We start from the raw sequence: 19,999 nt of genomic DNA, 5'->3' as shown, positions 1-19,999 counted from the left end.
TGTCAACACACAACCAATGAGCCATGCCTGGTGTGCCAACACCTATTTTTTAAAAAAATATATTTTATTGATTTTTTTACAGAGAGGGAAAGGAGAGGGATAGAGAGTTAGAAACATTGATCAGCTGCCTCCTGCACCCTTCCTACTGGGGATGTGCCTGCTACCAAGGTACATGCCCTTGATTGGAATTGAACCTGGGACCCTTCAGTCCTCAGGCCGACTCTCTATCCACTGAGCCAACCGGTCAGGGCCCAACACCTATTTTTTATAAAAATTCTCAGCAAAGTGAGAATAGAGGGAGCATATCTCAACATGATAAAGGCTGTTTATGACAAACCTACACCAAACATCATACTCAATGGGCAAAAATTAAAAACCATTTCCCCTATAAGAACAGGAACAAGACAGGGATGTCCACTTTCACCACTCTTATTCAACATAGTACTGGAAGTACTAGCCACAGTGATCAGACAAGAAGAAAAAATAAAAGGCATCCAAATTGGAAAGGAGGAAGCAAAACTCTCATTTATTTCCAGACTAGAGGCCCGATGCACAAATTTGGGTATGGGTGGGGTCTGGCCAGCCCTGCCCCAATCAGGGTGCTTGGGGCTGGGTTGGGGGGGGGGGGTAGGGCGAGGAGAGGAAGGGGATGGGGCCACAAGAGGTTGGCCGGCCAGCCCAGCCCCCAATCAGGGTGGGGGGGCAGCAGGCTGGCTAGGGAGAGGGGCCGCAGGAGGTTGGCTGCCAGCCCCACCCCTGATCAGGCTGTTTGGCTGGCCGGCAGTGTGCATCATAGTGACTAGTTGTACCAGTTGCTTGGCTTTTATATATATAGATGACAAGATATTGTACATAGAAAACACTAAAGACTCCACCAAAAAACTATCAGATTTAATGAATGAATCTGGCAAGTTGCAGGATACAAAATCAACATCCAAAAATCAATCACATTTTATATACAAATAATGAACTCACAAAAGAGAAATTAAACTAACAATCCCATTTACCATTGCAACAAAAAAATTAAGATACTTAGAAATAAACTTAAACCAAAGTGGCCAAAGAACTGTCCTTGGAAAACTAAACAACGTAGAAAAAAGAGATAAAAGAAGATATAAACAAGTGGAAGAATATACCGTGTTTGTGGATTGGTAGAATCAACATCATTAAAATGTCCATATTACTCATGGCAATCTACAGATTCACGGCAATCCCTATTAAAATACCAACAGCCTATTTCACAGATCTAGAACAAATACTCCAAAAATTTATATGGAATCAAAAAAGACCCTGAATAGTTGTAGCAATCTTGAGAAGAACAAAGTTGGAGGAATTACAATATCAGATTTCAAGTTATACTGCAAAGCCACTGTACTCAAAACAGCCTGGTACTGGCACAAGAGCAGGCATATAGATCAATGGAACAGAACAGAGACTCTAGAAATCGACCAAGTCATTATGCTCAATTAATATTTGACAAAGCAGGCAAGAGCACACAATGGAGTCAAGACAGTCTCTTCAATAAATGGTGTTGGGAAAATTGGACAGATACATGCAAAAAAAAAAAAAAAGAAATTAGACCCCCAACTTACACCATACACAAGAATAAAGTCAAATGGATAAAATACTTAAACGTAAGTCGGAAAACCATAAAAATCCTAGAAGAAACCATTGGCAGCAAAATCTCAGACATCTCTCATAGCAATATGTTTACAGATACATCTCCTAGGGCAAAGGACATGAAGGAGAAAATAAACAAATGGGATTACATAAAAATAAAAAGCTTCTGCACAGCAAAAGAAACATCAACAAAACAAAAAGGGAGCCCACTGTGTGGAAGAACACATTTGGCAATGATACATCTGATAAAGGGTTAATATCCAAAATATATAATGAACTCACACAACTTAACAAAAGGAAGACAAACAATCCCATTAAAAAATGGGTTAAGGAACTAAATAGACACTTCTCCAAAGTGGACATATACTGTATATGGCCAAGAGACATGAAAAAATGCTCAAAGTCACTGATCATCACAGAGATGCAAATTAAAATGACAATGAGGTATCACCTCGTATCTGTCAGAATGGCTACCATCAACAAATCAACAAATGACAAGTGCTGGCGAGGATGTGGAGAAAAGGGAACCCTAGTACATTGCTGGTGGGAATGCAGACTGGTGCAGCCACTATGGAAAACAGTATGGAGTTTCCTCAAAAACAATAAATATGGAATTGCCATATGACCCAGTGATTCCACTTCTAGGAATATATCCTAAGGAACCAGAAATAGCAATCACAAAGAATGTATGCACCCCTATGTTCATAGCACAATTTACAACAGCTAGGATGTAGAAGTAGCCCAAGTGCCCATCAGCAGACGAGTGGATAAAAAAGCTGTGGTACATTTATACCACGGAATACTATGCAACTGTAAAAAAGAAGAATCTCTTACTCTTTGAGACAGCATGGAGGGACCTGAAGAGCATAAAGCTAAGTGAAATAAGCCAGACAGAGAAAGATAAGTATCACGTGATCTCACTCCTATATGGAACCTAGTTAACAAAATAAACTGATGAACAGAGTGTATCCAGAGACATAAAAGCATGGAACAGAGTGCGGAATCTTGGAGGGAGGGTGGGTGGGTGGGAGGTAATCAACCAAGGGCCTTATATGCATATATACATAACACATGGACACAGATAATAGGGTGGTGAAGGCCTGGGGTGGGGGCAGGGGACGCCTGGAGAGGGTCAATGGAAAAAAGATGGACATATGCAATACTTTCAACAATAAAGATTAAAAAAAAAAGAAAGAAAGAAGAAGAGGAACCCAGCATATAGCACCTTAACCAAGTGATCCAGGTCAATAGCCCAAGTGATAAGACACATGGACACCAAGAACTCCCTGGTACAATGCACTGAGGCGGGCACATGACCTCTGCGGTGTTCTGCCAAATATGCCTAACCTCTAGACATAAGAAAACATCAGACAAACCCAAACTGAGACAATCTACAAAATAACATAGTAGTTGTCTTCCAAACAATCATTACAGATTGGAGATTAAAGAGATGTGACAACTAAATGCAGTATGGGGTCCTGGATAAGATCTTGGGACAGAAAAAGGACATCAGTGGAAAAATTAGTGAAATGTGACTAAAATCTGTCATTTAGTTCATAGTACTGGACCAGTGTTAATTTCCTGGTTTGAACAGTTGTGTTAAACTTACTTAAGATAGGAATATTAGGGGAAGTTGGGTGATGGGTATGTGTATGTAAATTCTCTGTACTATATTTGCAACATTTTTATAAATCTAAAATTTCTTCAAATAAGAAAGGTAAAAATTGGGCTAAGAAGCATCCTTTGATAAAAATCTGGCCCCTAGAGACTGTCCCACAAACATTCTACTGGTATCCAGGCAGAGTCTTAGGCCAGGATGAAGAAATGCAATGGTATCCAATAAACAGCCAAGAGAGAAGTTACTGCCTAGATCAGGGGTGGGCAAACTTGACTCGAGGGCCACAATGGGTTCTTAAACTGGACCGGAGGGCCGGAACAAAAGCATGGATGGAGTGTTTGTGTGAACTAATATAAATTCAAAGTAAACATCATTACATAAAAGGGTACGGTCTTTTTTTTTTTATTTCAATAGTTTTATTCATTTCAAACATTTTAACAAGAAGAAGGTAAACACTAATTATTATAATTTGAAACTTCAAAAAATGGAGGAGCCAAAACCGGTTTGGCTCAGTGGATAGAGCGTCAGCCTGCGGACTGAAAGGTCCCAGGTTCGATTCCGGTCAAGGGCATGTAACTTGGTTGCGGGCACATCCCCAGTGGGAGGTGTGCAAGAGGCAACTGATCGATGTTTCTCTCTTATCGATGTTTCTGACTATCTATCCCTCTTCCTTCCTCTCTGTAAAAAATCAATAAAAATATATTAAAAAAAAAATGGAGGAATCATAGCACAATAACGTACCTTATATTGAAGATGGCAAAGGCAAAATAAAATTGCCTAACAAAGGAAAGGTACAAAAGCCTTTCAAATTAAACTTAAATATAATAAAATAATTTAAAACTAAAACAAATAGAAAAGAACAAAATGTGTAAACAGTAAATTAAACATTTTCTTTAGTGCAACTTCCAAATTATGCCCGGGACGTAGATGTAGATGGCAATGTAGACTGGGTTGAAAGGTTTTTGGTCTTTAAAACATCAACTTCAGTGGGAACAGTGTTGTTGGTCTCCTTTTTAGCTAATGCTCTGATACTGTGCTCTCCAGGGGAGTGTCTCCCTACATCACCACGATAACGTGTCTACGCATTCCCAGGGTGATGTCGGGGGACGCGTCCACGGGCATTACAAGGAGCCTCTGGAAGATTGAGAGGTTGTTCCTTCTACTGAATGGGCGGATATAAATCCGCCCACTCAGAAGAAGGAGCTTCGGCCGTGTTTCCCGACGTTGCCATGTTAATACTGCTGCTGGTGAAGGAGCGGAGGGGAGAGCAAGAGAACCCTCCGCTCTTTCGGCGCGGGCTGGATAGAACAGCCGAACGGGCCGGATCTGGCCCGTGGGCCGTAGTTTGCCCACGGCTGGCCTAGATCCACTCAGTTCCCAAAGCTCCACTGACTAGTGTCTGCAACTGAGCCATCATCACTGCCTGCATCCAGAGTCTGGATGCCAGAATCTTCTACCCTCCCACTTTCTACCCTGTTGGAGTCTTGGTGCTTTGAGACTCAGACAACAACCCCTAAGCACCCTCCCTGCATCCTGCCAACAAAGGCTGGTGTCCCACTTAGGAATGGCCCAACCGGAACACCTGAGGCCCACTCCCCTGCTTAGACTCTATCCCAAAGAAACACAAGAACGTGTTCATTATCAATCCCCATGAAACTTAAATGTAATATATTCGAAACCCTTATGTGTAATTATGTGTAAACTAGAGGCCCAGTGCACAAAATTCGTGCACAGGTACAGTCCTTAGGCCTGGCTGGCGATCGAAGCATGAGCGTCTGGCGTGGAAGGGCAGGTCCCAGTTGACCTCTGGGCCTTAGGCAGCACCTGGGCCCCCAGGCCCCTATGTGCTCACCTCTGCCTGAGTCATTGGGCCCTCACCCGGCTCCCTTAGTGCCTGGAAGCTGGATGGCGGCCCCGCACACCTCTGCTGCTGCTGGTCGCCATCTGCAGGGCAATTGGCGGGGCAACTGGGCCCCACTCACACCTGCCTTGGCCTGGCACCACCTGCTCACATGCTCCAGCATCCCGCCACAGTCCCACTCTCTTCAGGGCCCATAGGGTTGGCAGCGCCTCCATTGCCACCTGCTGCCAGCTCTGTGTAGCTGATGCCCACCATGTTCTGTGCCGCCCCCTGGTGGTCAGCGCACATCAAAGAGAGCGGTCGAACTACCAGTCAAACTCCCAGTTGAGGGGACAATTTGCATATTAGGCTTTTATTACATAGGACTAGAGGCCCGGTGCACAAAATTCGTGTACTGAGTGGGGGGGGGGGGGCGCGGATGTCCCTCAGCCCAGCCTACACCCTCTCCAATCTGTGACCCCTCGGGGGATATCTGACTGCCCTTGTGGGATCAGGCCTAAACCGGCAGTCGGACATCCCTCTCACAATCCAGGACTGCTGGCTCCCAACCGCTCACCTGTCTGCCAGCCTGATCACCCCCTAACCACTCCCCTGCTGGCCTGATCGATGCCTAACTGCTCCCCTGCCGGCCTGATTTCCCCCAACTGCCCTCCCCTGCCGGCCCGATCACCCCCAACTGCCCTCCCCTGCTGGCCCGGTCACCCCCAACTGCCTTCCCCTCCCGACCTGGTTGCCCCCAACTACCCTCCCCTGCCAGCCTGGTCACCCCTAATTGCCCTCCCCTGCCGGTCTGGTAGCCTCCAACTGCCCTCCCCTGCCGGCTGGGTCATCCTGAACTGCCCTCCCCTGCCAGCCTGGTTGCCCCCAACTGCCCTCCCCTGCCAGCCTGGTCATCCCCAACTGCCCTTACCTGCAGGCCTGGTCGCCCCCAACTGCCCTCCCTTGCCGGCCCGGTCACCCCTAACTGCCCTATTCTGCAGGCCTGGTCCCCCCCCCAACTGTCCTCCCCTGCTGGCCTGGTCGCCCACAACTACCCTCCCCTGCTGGCCATCTTGTGGGGGCCATCTTTGACCACATGGGGCGGCCATCTTATGCAAGGGCGTGAGGGTCAATTTGCATATTACCTCTTTATTATATAGGATACCTACACTACATTTTTTGCCTATGGACAAACAGCACATCCACATGGGTGGGTGATGGGGCCATTTTCCATCATGATTGTGGTGACAGTTACACAACTGCCTGCATTGCCTGAACTCAGAAACTATATACCAAAGATTGAATTTTACTTTCTGTAAATTTAAAATACTGAGTTTTAAAAGTTGAAAAAAAAAGAATGACATATTGATGCATGCTATGAACAAAGATTTCCAAGGTATATTACTGTTGTGGACAGTGGGAAGCTGCTATGGAGGCAGCAGCCACAAAGAATGGCTTTTCTCTTTAAACTAGAGGCCTATTGCACGAAGATTCGTGCAAAAATATGCCTTCCTTCCCCTGGCTTCGCTCCCAGCCACCCAGGAGCCTGCAAGTCTTCGCTCCTGGCCACCCGGGAGCCTGCAAGTCTTCACTCCCAGACAGAACACCGCTCCATAGCTCCCTCCGCCTCCCGCCCTCCCCCTCAAAGTAGGGATCCAGCCCCGCCTGGCCACTCCGTGCCTGCGTATACAAATTAACCCACCATCTTTATTGGGTTAATTTGCATACTCACTCCTGATTGGCTGGTGGGCGGCGTGGCGGTACGGTCAATTCGCACAGTTTTCTTTTATTAGGTAGATGGCAAACTAACTAAATAAACATATATATACAGCACACACACACACACAGACACACACAGACACACTAGAGGCCCGGTGCACAAAATTTGTGCACTGGAGGGGGGGGTGGTCCCTAAGCCCAGCCTGCACTCTCTCCAATCTGGGACCCCTCGGGGGATGTCCGACTGCCGGTTTAGGTCCGATCCGGACCTAAAATGGCAGTCATACATCCCTCTCACAATCCAGAACTGCTGGCTCCCAACCGCTCACCTGCCTGCCAGCCTGATCACCCCTAACTACTCGCCTGCCAGCCCAATCGCCCCCAATTGCCCTTCCCTGCTGGCCTGGTAACCCCCAACTGCCCTCCCCTGCAGGCCTGGTCACCCCTAACTGCCCTCCCTCCCCTCCAGTTCCGGTCACCCCCAACTGCCCTCCTCTGCTGGCCTGATCACCCACAACTACCCTCCCGTGCTGGCCATCTTGTGGCAGCCATCTTTGACCACATGGGTGGCCATCTTGTGCGAGGGTGTGAGGGTCAATTTGCATATTACCTCTTTATTATATAGGATACATATATGTTCATGGATGGGAAGAGGTCTGGCCGGACACTCACCCAACTTCTGGTGGTAATTACTTCTGAGGGGGCTAGACTTTTGGTATAGAGGGGCAATGAAGGAGACTTCAAACTTTCCCTTGACACTCAAATTCATTTTTTTTTTAAATAAAGAGGCTTAGGTATACTAGTTGTAAAATTTAAGTAAACAAATAAACAACCATACTGTACTCACCCTTAGTACGTTCTGGACTCTTAGTGTTCCTTGAGGGTCCCAGGAGAGCTGATGTCAAAGATTGTGCTTCTACAGAGACAGAAAAGAATAAGGCTATATTTCTGGCCAACTGGAGCCTTTCTGCTAACTGTATTCTGTCGTTCACAAATTCACTCCCTCAACAAACTTTTATTGAGCACCTGCTCTGTGCCAGGCACCAAGGGACACCAGTGATCAAGACAAAGTTGTTATCCTCAGGGAGCAGACATTCCAGTAGATGAGGAAGATAATAAACACACAATATGAAGTCAGGGAGCAGAGTGAGGAGAGTGATGCAAATGCTATTTCACAGAGTGGTCAGAGGCTTGAGGAGAGGACAGAGACATGAGTATAAGAGACTAAGAACTATGTGGCTAGCTCAGAAAGAAACTTCCAGGTGACTAGAATGACAGAGGACCTGAGGCAGGCATATGTAGGGGGAGCATTTGAGTAGTAACAGGAGGTCCATGTGCCTCATGCAGGGTGAGTGAGGGGCCGAGGGGTGGGAGAGGAGGACTGGGAGGTGACTGGGGCAGATAGTAGGCCATTTTGAGCACATTTCCTTCAGACACTTGTGAGGAGTGGCAGAGAAATAGCACTTATCCTCACATGCAACTTTATATTATTAATTTATGCTTTTGAATATTTAGTATAGTTGTTCATATTTAAATCGATAGTTCATGGATGAATGAATGTCTTCAAAATGAGAAGCTACTGTCTATATTGTTCACCATCCCATTTCAGTTTAGGCCAGGAATTTACTAAGTCAGGGAGATGAGATCTGAGAGGACAACCTAGAACCTTTTCTCTGTGTTGATTTTACTCATTTCACTCTCCCAATAACACTAAAAATAGATACTCTTATTGTGTCCATGCTACAGATGAGGAAACTGAGGCATGGAGTGGGTAAGGAACCCACTAGCTGAGGCATCCAGCCAGTCAAAAGTACAGTATATCTGGGATGAAACCAGACAGTCTTGCTCCAGACTACTTGGCCAGGCGATAGTCATGGCGGTCAATGAAGAGAGGGCTAACCACAGGCTGACAATGCCTCCCTGACCCTCCTCCCCAATTCTGCTATGGTCAAAATGCTGCCCACATACCAAGGCCATGCTCAAACACTAGCCAGCTCCTCCAGGAAGCGCCCCCCAGGAAGGAAACCCTAACAAACCAACTTTTCAGGGTACAGAAATCAGAACAGATTCAATAATCTTGCCCCTACACTTCTGGTTAAAAAAAAGGTTCTTAATCTTTCTCATGCTAGGGACTCCTGTTGGCAGCCTGATAAAGAAGGGCATAAATTTATTCTTAGAATCATGTTTTTAAATGTATAAAATACAATACACAAGATTACAAAGATAACCAATTATATTCAGGTATCTGTAAAATACAACCAAATTTGAGATATAGTAATACACATACTTCTTTATAAATGCTTTAAATTACGAAATCTCAGTGGTGGATCCAATGACTACAGTTATTTAGAAACAGATGAGTCTACATGATTTTTTTTTATATTACCCCAACTATAATGTGATATGGAAATATTTATGATTTCTAGTGACAGTCACAAGTATAGTTAATACAGTTGTGGCCTGTAGTTCTCATTCAGAAGGAAAGAAAATACTAAATTTCAGATGGTAGATAAAATAAAGCTGTAAATTTCTTCCAGCCAAGTTCACAGTCCTCTAAATTCCATCCAAGGATCCTTCAAGGGTCAATGGTCCTGAGATTAAGAACCCCTAAGCTATACCTGAGATCAGGGAAAGGTGAAGCGTGTTCCCAGGAAAGATAATAATTTGAGGGTGGGGGTAGAATCTGATACTGAGCATTGGCTGTTTGGATTCACACTGCATCTCAGCCCCCTGAACCTCACCTTTCCCACTCAACTCCTGTGGGAATGACCCTACACATAGGAAGGGGGGGGGGTGGTCATATAATCCTAGCCTGACTAATAAAGCCACTATACTCCCTCTTCCCTGCTCCTGGCCACAGATGGCTCAGGGTGGCTCTGGCATTGAAGCCAGGCTGATTAGGTCCAATAAATGGCAGCCTTAGGACATGTCCTAAGACTACAGAGAAAGAGATTATTTCCCTTAGAGCTGCTAAAGTGGTTGATATACATGGGGAGCTGCCCAAGAGAGTACCTGAGGTTAAAATCAACACAGAGAAATGCAGAGGTGGGAGCTGAAAAGAAATTAGGTCCTGGAAACCTTAGGAGAGGCCCTGGATCCAGCCATGCCTGAAGACATCACATGTACATTGTCACAAACTATGAGTCCATACATTTCCTTTTATACTGAAGCAGGCTGACCTGCATTAATATTTGTTCACACAACTAAATGACTCTCAACTAACATGGAAGGGGAAAGACAACTGTAGTTCTTGATGATTCCCACAACTCATTACCAAGTCACTTAGGAAAGCACAAAATAAAATTTAAAAACAGTTACTATACATAGAAACAGCAAATACAGAAAAATACATACTTTTAAAAAACTCAGAAATAGCCTGTTGGGTAGGCACTATCCCTAAGCTGGTCTATGAGTCCCTAACAGTTCTAGTTTTCAAGATGCTTGGGAGGGCAGAGGGAACCATAAGTCTCCAGACATTTTCCTTTATCACCAGACTTCCCATTTTAAAAATTCCTGGGATGGTCAGAAAACCCCTGCAATAAAGCTCCTGTAAAATTTTAATAGCTGCCTCTTAAAATTTGCTTTTATGCTGCTCTAATTTTCCCCCTTTCCTTCTCTAGAGTGATGCATAGAGCTCTTGAAAGACTCATCAGCATTGACAGACTCATCTGTCTCTCTGAGCTGGGAATCTTCTTCCTGCCAAATGGAGGAAGCTGTGATGTCCATTGGTCTGGGATCCCTCATACATGGGAGGAGCCACAGTAGAGAGGCAGATGCCAAGAGATTGTAGAAATGGAAACAAAGATGGGCTATAGGGGCAGGAATTTACCCAGGACCCCAGATGTCCCAGCACACCCACTACAGCAATAACCCTGTCCCACCTGTCCCATATGTTACACTCACAGGGCCAAGCACAAAGCTTCCCTGGGATTATACCAAGAAACAGAATCTCAGATGAAAGAACCTGGGGGTGAGAGGGCATCCTGGCCTAACTCCTAGCCTGAGTGGCCCCTCCCCTTACCCACAGTGTTGGGTTCTGGGAGAAACACATGACCTAAGCAGGGCTAATCAAAGTTGGCCCTGGAAATTCTGCTGGAATTACTGGGGGAAAGGATGGGATGTAAGGCAGGGGTTGTTGGAGGGCTACTTTGCTCTCTGGAAGTAGGGGTGGGACACCTGAGAATGAAGTAAAAGCTGAGAGAGGCGAGCCCAGAAGTGGAGAAGGGTGGAATCTTGAGAATAATACCTGAATACTGACTCTGGTCAGACCAGCTCTGGGATCTTCTCAGGTCCTAGAGCCATTAAGTTGCCTTTGCAGTTTAAGCCAGTTTGAATCTGGGAGATTCTATCATATACAACAGAAATAACATTGATTGAAATGGAAGGGAACTCAGAAATCAATACAGTGCTCCTTTATGTTTGGGTGAACATAATTCTTCTCAGAAGTTGACAAAACTATATCATATCTCTCCAGAAAAAAACAAAAACCCACAAAATCCTGCATGTCTCAAAGATGTCGAAGACCTCTGAAGCTGTCCACAGAAACTGGGTGAAGAACCCTTGGATCTAGTCTGATCTGTCCACTTGATGGAAAGTGAGGGTCAGAATGCTTCAGTGAGTTGCCTAGAGCCCAGGGCCAGCTGAAGGCAGAGCCAGGCCTCACCAGAGCCCAGGAGGTGCTACCCTTACCCGCCCTGAGTATGGTCCTCAGAGGAGACTGCAGAGGGTCAGGGGAGGAGTGGGTGAAGCTCCAGGCCTGCCCACCCCCATTTACCTACAACAGCTCCACTTTGTTCTGTTTTATAAAATGGGCTTTCAGGGAAGTGTCTGACCACGTTCCATCACTCCACAATCAACATACTGAAAACCAATCTCTTATATCATGTTTCAAAGTACAGATGGCCCTTGAACACAGTCAAAATTCTGTGTATAACTTGTGATTCTACAGTCAGCGCTTCACATCTGTGAATTCAACTTCACTGAGGATCAAAAACAGTTTTCCATTTTTGGTTGGGGATCCAAGTTTAGGAAACTGCGGTGGGGAATGCAAAAATACTGTGAGGTTTTGATAGTGCCATGGCTCCATGTGAGATACTTCTGCGAGGCTGGCCAGCCAGGGTGCTGCTCTCCTGACCCCAAGGCAGCCAGTGTGCCTGGGTCTTTCTGTTCCCGTGTTTCTGGACCTGACATTTCTAGTCTTCCCTTGTATTTCCATCCCAACTCACATGGAAAGGCTCATCCAGGCTCTGGACGAGTAACTCAGTTGGCTAGAGTGTCGTCCCAATACCCCAAGGTTGTGGGTTCAATCCTCGGTCAGGACACTTACAATAATCAACCAATGAATACATAAATAAGTGGAACACAAATTGATGCTTCTCTCTCCCTTCCTCTATCTCAGGAAGGAAGGAAGGAAGGGGCTCATCCACTCATACTTCTTCACTCCCTTTCACTTGGTCCTCTCCAAAGACCAAAACAAACAAACAAGCAAAAAACCAACCCACAAACAAACCAACAAACACACACACACACACACACACACACACACACACACACACACACACAAAACAAAGAAAGAAAGAAAGAAAGAAAGAAAGAAAGAAAGAAAGAAAGAAAGAAAGAAAGAAAGAAAGAAACAAAAAAAAACCCACACAAACGTGTGGCTAATCTGACTGGCCAGAGATTATGACTGTTGCTGGCACCTGCTTTGCCAGTGGGCAGGTTATTAGCCCCAAAGGCTGGGACCAGGACCACAAGCTCTCCTGGTGTACAGAGATGGCAGCAGGCTCTCTTCTGCTTTCTGCCTTGGAGAACACACAGCTTGGGCAATGTTCACCCAACCTCTAAGATGGCCTGGCCACATGCACCCTCCTGACCAAGTGCTGCCGGGGCAGCCAGGCCTCTCTCCTCTGTGTAACAGGTTGTGTACGTGGCTGATCTAGGCTTTGAGGTTGCGGTGAAGGAGAACCAAGCCCACTGGGACCTTCTGCCATAAGCTGCATTCTCCTTTCTAGACTTTATCAGAGCCTCACATTGAGATATCAGGGAATTACCCACTAATAAAGTGGTTTAATCCCTCTTCATTTAGAGAAGATTCCCATTATACCCACCCCCATCCAGTCTCTGAAATACTAACTCAGGAAAATATCTGTTCATTCAACCACCTCTACCCACTTGCCAATGAAGAAAAGCTGCCATGTGAAGAAAGGACTTTGCCTTGGGAAAATCTAGGCCCTTGACCACTATACATATGGCAGTTGTGGCGTCAGGGGAACTGTCACTGCCAGTGGGAACGCACCCTGAAACAGACGTGAGAACACAGCTGCCAATTTCTATGGAAGAAGAAACAGTAACCTCGGTGACACGCTTCACCGCCCCACTGACTAGGCTCTGGGATTCGCTGCCCAGATCCCAGAACGATGTGGCTTTGCAAATAAATTCTCATTCTGGCTTGAAGCATGAGGTTTTTACTTTGATTTTACTACACGCCAAGCACTGTTTTTAGTTCTTTAACTATCAACTCATTTAACTCTCAAATGAACTACTAGCATCCCCACTTTTAACCGACCAGAAGCACAGAGAGGTAACTTGCCCAAGATCACAGCAAGTAGGTGGCACAGCCAGGAAGGATTTAAACCTAGTGGGTCTGGATCCAGAACTGCCACCAATGCCACTTATAAACAGAGTATGGGCTCAGCCTTGAAACCTATGTGATTCCACTTTCAGACATCCATTTTAATGGATCAGAGACCCAAATACAAAAGGAAAAATATGAGTGAAGGTTTCTCACTCAGGGATTCTGAAAAAGTATCCTCGCAAAAAGGGTCAGACTCATCCACACAGTCCTGTGTCCCTTCTCCAGTCTGCCTTTTTCCAGTGTGGAATGTGGACGTGATATCTAGATTTGAGAATATCCCTCTTGTTCCCAGAACACTACTCTAACAGAACAGAAGGGCTGAACTCTCGAAGCCCCAGCCTCCTGGGAAAAGTGGGTACAGCAGCACTGGTGCTGATTCTGCCACACCACTGAGCCACATCCTCTACATCCAGATGTTATAGGATTCAAACAACCGCCTAGGTGTTGAAGTAACATTGCCACTTGTGTATTCTGGTACAATGCTTGCAGTCCAGAGCATTTCTGACTGAACACCTGCTATAGCCAGGCTCCAGCAGCCACATGATGCACCAGCACCCCGGAGAGTTTGCAGTCACTAACATGGATTTGAAGGTGTCCCAGAAAGACAGCTCAGAAATGAACTTTTGGCAATCTTTAGGAAAGATTTCCACCAAGCATGGCTGATCAGAGGCATCGAGAGGACCTGAATTGGGAACAGCCTTCTTTCTCTCTAAAGATTTCTAGTCAGGAGACTGATTTTAAGGCCAAGCCTCTCCCTCCCCTCCTACCCCCCAACCCAATAATAATAGTAAAATAATAATAATAATAATGATAATAATCCTATCTAATAAAGAGGGAATATGCTAATTAACCATCACTCCGTCACAAAGATGGCTGCACCCACAGCTGAGGCCAAGTTCCCATAAGCCATAAGGAGCCTTAACAAGCAATCAGCAGGGAACTGAGGCTACACCCTCCCTCGCCCCCGTGGGTCTTGACAGAGGACCTCAGGCCATGCCCCCCACCCGGCAGGGCTTGACAGGGGACCTCAAGGTGCACTTCCAGTTCTGGTGCTGGGCTAGGGGACCTCAGGCTGCTCCCCCGCCCCAGTGCCAGGCCAGGGGACCTCAGCCTGCGCCCCCCACCTGGTGGGGCTTGATGGGGGACCTCAAGGTGCACTTCCAGTTCTGGTGCTGGGCTAGGGGACCTCAGGCTGCTCCCCTGGCCCCAACACCAGGCCAGGGGACTTCAGGCCATGCCCCCCACTAGGTGGGGCTTGACAGGGGACTTCAGGCCACACTCCCCACCCCGGCACCAGGCCGGGGGACCTCAGGCTGCACCCCCCGCCCCAGCACTGAGCCAGGGGACCTGAGGCTGCACCCCCCTGCCTGGCGGGGCTTGACAGGGGACCTCAAGGTGCACCCCCAGTGCTGGGTCAGGGGAACTCAGGCCGTGCCCCCTGCCCAGGGGGGACCTGAGGCTGCACCCCCCTGCCTGGTGGGGCTTGACAGGGGACCTCGAGGTGCACCCCCAGTGCTGGGTCAGGGGACCCCAGGCCATGCTTTCCACCCAGTGGGGCTTGACAGGGAATCTCAGGTCATGTCCCACACCTGGCGAGGCTTGACAGGGACCTCAAGGCACACCCTCCCCCCACCCCAGTCTGGGCTGGGGGACCTCAGGCCACGCCCCCCGTGCTGGAGCCAGGCCAGGGGACCTGAGGCTACGTTCCCTGCCCGGCGGGGCTTGACAAGGGTGGGACTAGCCAGGTCTGTATCTATCCCAATGAGGGGGGGGGGGGCAGCCAGGTATGGGTCCCACGTGATTTTGAGGCGCATGTGGGTGGACGGGGACTTGACTCTGGGTCCTGTGGTGTGCCCCAGACCCTGACAGGAAGAAGGTTTTCATATACATTTTACTAATTTTCTTTCATCTCTGACACTTCTATTATAGAGAAAGGGCAAATAGCAATATTAAAATATTTCCTCTAATTAATTCCCTTTTAATGTGCACGAATTTCATGCACCGGGCCACTAGTAATAATAATAATAATAAAGGCCAAGCCCAGGGCACTGGCACAGCCGCATCATGGTCTGCTGGCCCCAGGCTCACTGCCTGGGAAATCCTGCATAGCCTGCGGATCTTTCCTCCGTGTCACCAGGCATTTGCTGGATGTGCCAACAATTAAACCTCTTCCTGCACTCCCATAAAAACAACTTGTCTATGTGGTTTCGAATGCTGGGTGCTTTTCCACAAAGAACTCTCCAGATCCCAGCTAATCAGTTGAAAGACAGAACAGTGGTCAATCTAACAAAATAGGTCAGGCTTTATATTTTAATCCTCTTATTCATAATATATTGAAAGGGAAGAATGCAGAAAAAAAAAACAACAACCACATTATTACCAGCAAGAACATCTATGGTTACTTAACCTCTCTGGGCCTCAGTTTTCTCACCTATAAAACAAGGATAATAATAGGGGTATTGTGAGGGTTAGGAAATCACACCATGACAAATGTTTAGAGCAGGACCTATCATGTAGTAAATGTTCAATAAAGGTGAACTACCAATATTTTTATTGCTGAGGGCTGAAGGTCCGTGAGATGTTTCAAAATCTACCCTCTGGTAAACCACGTGGAGAAAGGCACTGCTCTGATTCTGGCCAGTTAGGGAGACTTGAAGGTCCAGGTCAATGAGCAGAAACTGGCTGCCTGACCCAGGATACTGCAGGCAGGAAATGGATCTACTGGGTGCTAACTGCCCACCAGCTAGCTAGCCATTCTTGTCTTTCTTCTAAGGACGCTCAGCTAAGACAATATCCCCCAATCTCCTTTAAGACTAGGGGTGACCAACAAGAAATAAATAGTTGTTATGGGACTTCAGGGAAATTCCTTACCAGAAACACGGGCTGGACTCCACTTTTGTGTCACCCTCCCCCCCCCCACACACCCAGATTCCCACCTGGACTACAGACTCACTGGCTTGACTCCAGTAGTCACATTGGACCATAAAGCCACCTTACATCTCGGACTAGGGATGGTGAAGCAGAAAGAAAGAAGAAGTCTGCTCTTCCTGATGACTGTGGGGCTGCCACAAACCAGGATTACAAATCTCTGACATCTTACTCATGAGAGAAAACACCTTCCACTGAGTTTGCACCATTGTTAGTTCTGAGGTCCAGTTTGACAGCCAAATGCACTTTCAAATAACACTGTAGTTTTACACAGCAGATGACCAAAAGGGACAGTGTTTTATGTCAGAGAAATCCTTCTAGTAACCTGCCAACATTTAAAGTGTCCTCATGCTTTAGGACCCTTGCTTTCTCCTCAATACCACGTAGAAAGCTAGATACAGAATTTCCCACAGAATGGGGTTACAATAATTTTGCCTTAGATGGAGGTAAAATGAGAACTATGAGATATACTGAGTCATTTATTCAGCAATTATTAAGTACTACTCTATGCTGGGGACTCTGCAAGGTAGGGGGCTAAATCTGGTGAACAAAAGCAGATGTAGTCACTTACGAAGCTTCCAGTTCAGAACAGGGGACAGGAAACAAATAGGCAAACAAATACAGTGTAAGTACAAATGGTGAGAAGTAGCACATTGGAAATCAGAATGAGTTTAGCCCAAAAGTAAAGAGAAAGGAGAAGGAACCCATGTGAATAGTGGGAGTGGGAATATTCCAGAATGTCCATCATCTGAAGAATGGATAAACAAAAAATATGGTACAATCCATACAATGAAATATCATGCAACCATAAAAAGAATAACAGGTACAACATGTATGAGCACTGAGAACATTATGCTGAATGAAAGAAGCCAGTCATCCAAAACCACATATTATATGATTCCATGTAGAGAAAGTGTCCAGAATAGGCAATTCCAGAGATAGAAAGTAGATCAGTGATTGCCAGAGGCTAGAAGGAGGTAGAAATGGAGGGAGAGAGACTGCTAATGGTTATAGGGTTTCTTTTTAAGCCAATGAAAATGCACTGGAGTTAGAGACCAGTGATGGTTGTACAATCTTGTAATTACACCAAAACCCATGAACTGTACACTTTGAAAGGGTAAATTTTAAGTCATGTGAATTATATATAAACAAGAGGCCCAGGGCATGAAATTCATGCACTGGTAGGGTCCCTAGCAGCTGCTGTCCAGGTACTCCCTCCCTACCCCCGGTCGTCTGCCGCCGCTCCCTGGTCGAACTCTGGGACAACCTTGGCTGAGGGGATAATTTGCATACTATACTTTTATTATATAGGATTAAAAGACACTCAAAGGGCAACCCAAATTGAATTACTGGATTGGTAATAAAGTTTCTAATGAAAGTTAAAAAGAAAAAAAAAAAAAAACTATCCCAGGAGATAGAGGAGAATGTACAAGCCTGGTGAAAGTCACAGGAGGCCCGTGTGACAGATGGCTGCAGCGAGGGAGGCATGCTGTGAGATGTGGCAGAAGAGAGCGTGGTGGCCTGGGACAGGGTGAGGGCTGTGGAATGGAAAGGAGGAGGCAGGTGAAGATCTGTTTCAGATCAAGGACAAATAGGCCTTGTTAATGGATTGGTCTTGGGGGAGTGAGGCAGAAAAGAGAGATTTAAGAATGATCTTCACATAGTCTCATGAGTATTTCTAAAGTGGTTTTCTGCCAGATTCAAATTGTGCACAGCACAGTAAGAGCAGCTCACCAAATGCCTGTTAAATGAATTGAAAATGTGAACCAAGTCACTGCCCATTTTTTTTTTTTTTGTAGGGAACATTTTTGTATTTTCACTAAAGATGTAAATTCTCTCTCTTTCTCTTAGATATAGATATATACATATAGATACAGTATATACACATATATATCTACATATAGAAACATTATATCCTAACCTATACCTGTTTCTCTACCATCCACTGGTAGATACTGGTCCACCACATTCCATCAACTACACATCTATTCAAACCAGAAACCTAAGGGTTATTCTTTTTTTGGGGGGGGAGGGGTATTCTTTTTTATATATATACACCCTAAGCAAGATAGAGCTACTGAATCAGTAACAACCAGGTCCTTCCTTCTCTGAGGGGGTCAAAGAAATAGATAAGCCAGTGAGAAGTAAGCTCTCACTTCTGATGAACAACCTGTAAAAAGAGAGGAAGAGATGCTACTCCAGAGACAGGAAGTATTATAATCTTTCTTTTTGGTGGGGGTGGGAAGAAATGTGGCATAGTCCAGGGGGGGGGGAGAGCACTATGGATAACAGTGGCCTAGTGGCAGTGGGGAGAGGGGGTATCAGTATGACTCTATGCCTTTCCCTTCAAGAACATCTACTAGAATTGAAGCCCAGCAAGAGACAAGTTGTAACCCCAAAGGAGTCATGAGCTCTAACCCACTCGGACAGCCACATTCATTCTGTGGGGAACACCAAAACCCTAGAAGACTGTATCCTTATCCTGCAACCAGGAGAGGGCCAGCATGGTCACAGACCATTGTTTTGCCCCTGCAAACAATGCCGCAATCTATATATATAAAATTCTAATGTGCAAATAGACTGAACAGCAGAACAACCGAACAACCGGTCACTATAATGTGTGCTGACCACCAGGCGGCGCTTGCGGAACATGGCGGGCATCGGCCGCAGCATGATGGTGGAGCAGGTGAGCAGGGACACCAGACCAAGGTGGGGTGCCCGTTGCTGTCATGGGGCAAGCCTCTGGTTGGTTACTAAAAATGCTTTGCTCCCGCATGCTGCAGTCTTGCCTGGCACTTGCACCCACTGCTGGCGCCGGAGCGGCTGCTCGCACCCGCTGCCGGCGCCCAACGCCAGTCCCGATTGCTTGGTGCCATCAGTGGGTGTGAGCAGCAGCTGCCAGCCCAATCGCTCGAGGGCTTCTCCACCTCCTTGCTGGCACTTGGGAGCGGGAGCAGGGCTGCCAGCAGACAGGGTACTAGGGGCTATGGCGGGAGGGGCTGGGCAGGGGCACGGGCACAGAGGATGGGCTGAGACCTGCCCCTGTGCCCACCACAGCCTCAAGGCCCACAGTTCCTTTCAAGGTGCATGAATTTGTGCCCTGGGCCCCTAAGTAAATAAATATTAGGGCCATTTTTTCTGTAGGGTAGATTCTCAGTCATTTTACAAGTTGGGCGTGAGAAATGTTCCATTGGATGTCTGTGTGTGCTGCGTTTGGGATGAATGCAAGGTAAGCCTGCTCCATGAAGCTTCATCTGGAACATACCTTTACTTCAGTGTTTCTGTAATTCCTGTGTTACTCTCACAAGGGACTGACTTGGTGGAACTGAATGTTTCACACAGCAGACTGAACTCTGATTATTTCATCCTACCAGATGAGGGAGGATGAAATAATCAGATGAGGAGGTCAAATGGCTTGTGGTGGTCACTCAGAAGTTACTTCTCACCATAGCACCTGGTACCATGCTAGCCTCTCCTAGTCTGACAGAGGTCCATGGATATCCATCACTTGATCACAACACAGACATAAAGACTTTTGCCACTGTATTTTACACAAATAGGATATCACATTTACTTCTCTGAATCCTGCTTTTTCATATATATATTGCACAGAAATGCTTCCAAATCAGCTAGCAGTGCT

The 19,999-nt window shown here is 46.4% G+C and overlaps 1 protein-coding gene across 6 annotated transcripts in view; it reads right to left on the bottom strand.

The window, feature by feature from the left end:
• SIPA1L3 (signal induced proliferation associated 1 like 3) overlaps positions 1-19,999 on the bottom strand; it is a 355,228-nt gene that overhangs the window by 207,321 nt on the left and 127,908 nt on the right. For 4 of the 6 annotated variants that reach the window (XM_080644838.1, XM_080644843.1, XM_080644840.1 and 1 more), the window contains one exon: positions 7,645-7,713. The exons of the other annotated variants lie outside the window; for them this stretch is intronic. The gene's annotated coding sequence lies outside the window, so the exon portion shown is untranslated. The remainder of the gene's footprint in view (positions 1-7,644; positions 7,714-19,999) is intronic. 6 annotated transcript variants of the gene reach the window in all.

The sequence above is a fragment of the Plecotus auritus genome (assembly GCF_963455305.1).
Source record: "Plecotus auritus genome assembly, chromosome: 10".
NCBI classification, from domain to species: Eukaryota; Metazoa; Chordata; class Mammalia; order Chiroptera; family Vespertilionidae; genus Plecotus; species Plecotus auritus.
The sequence above is the reverse complement of the archived record's forward strand: the minus strand, read 5'-3'. Positions and strand labels throughout refer to the sequence as shown.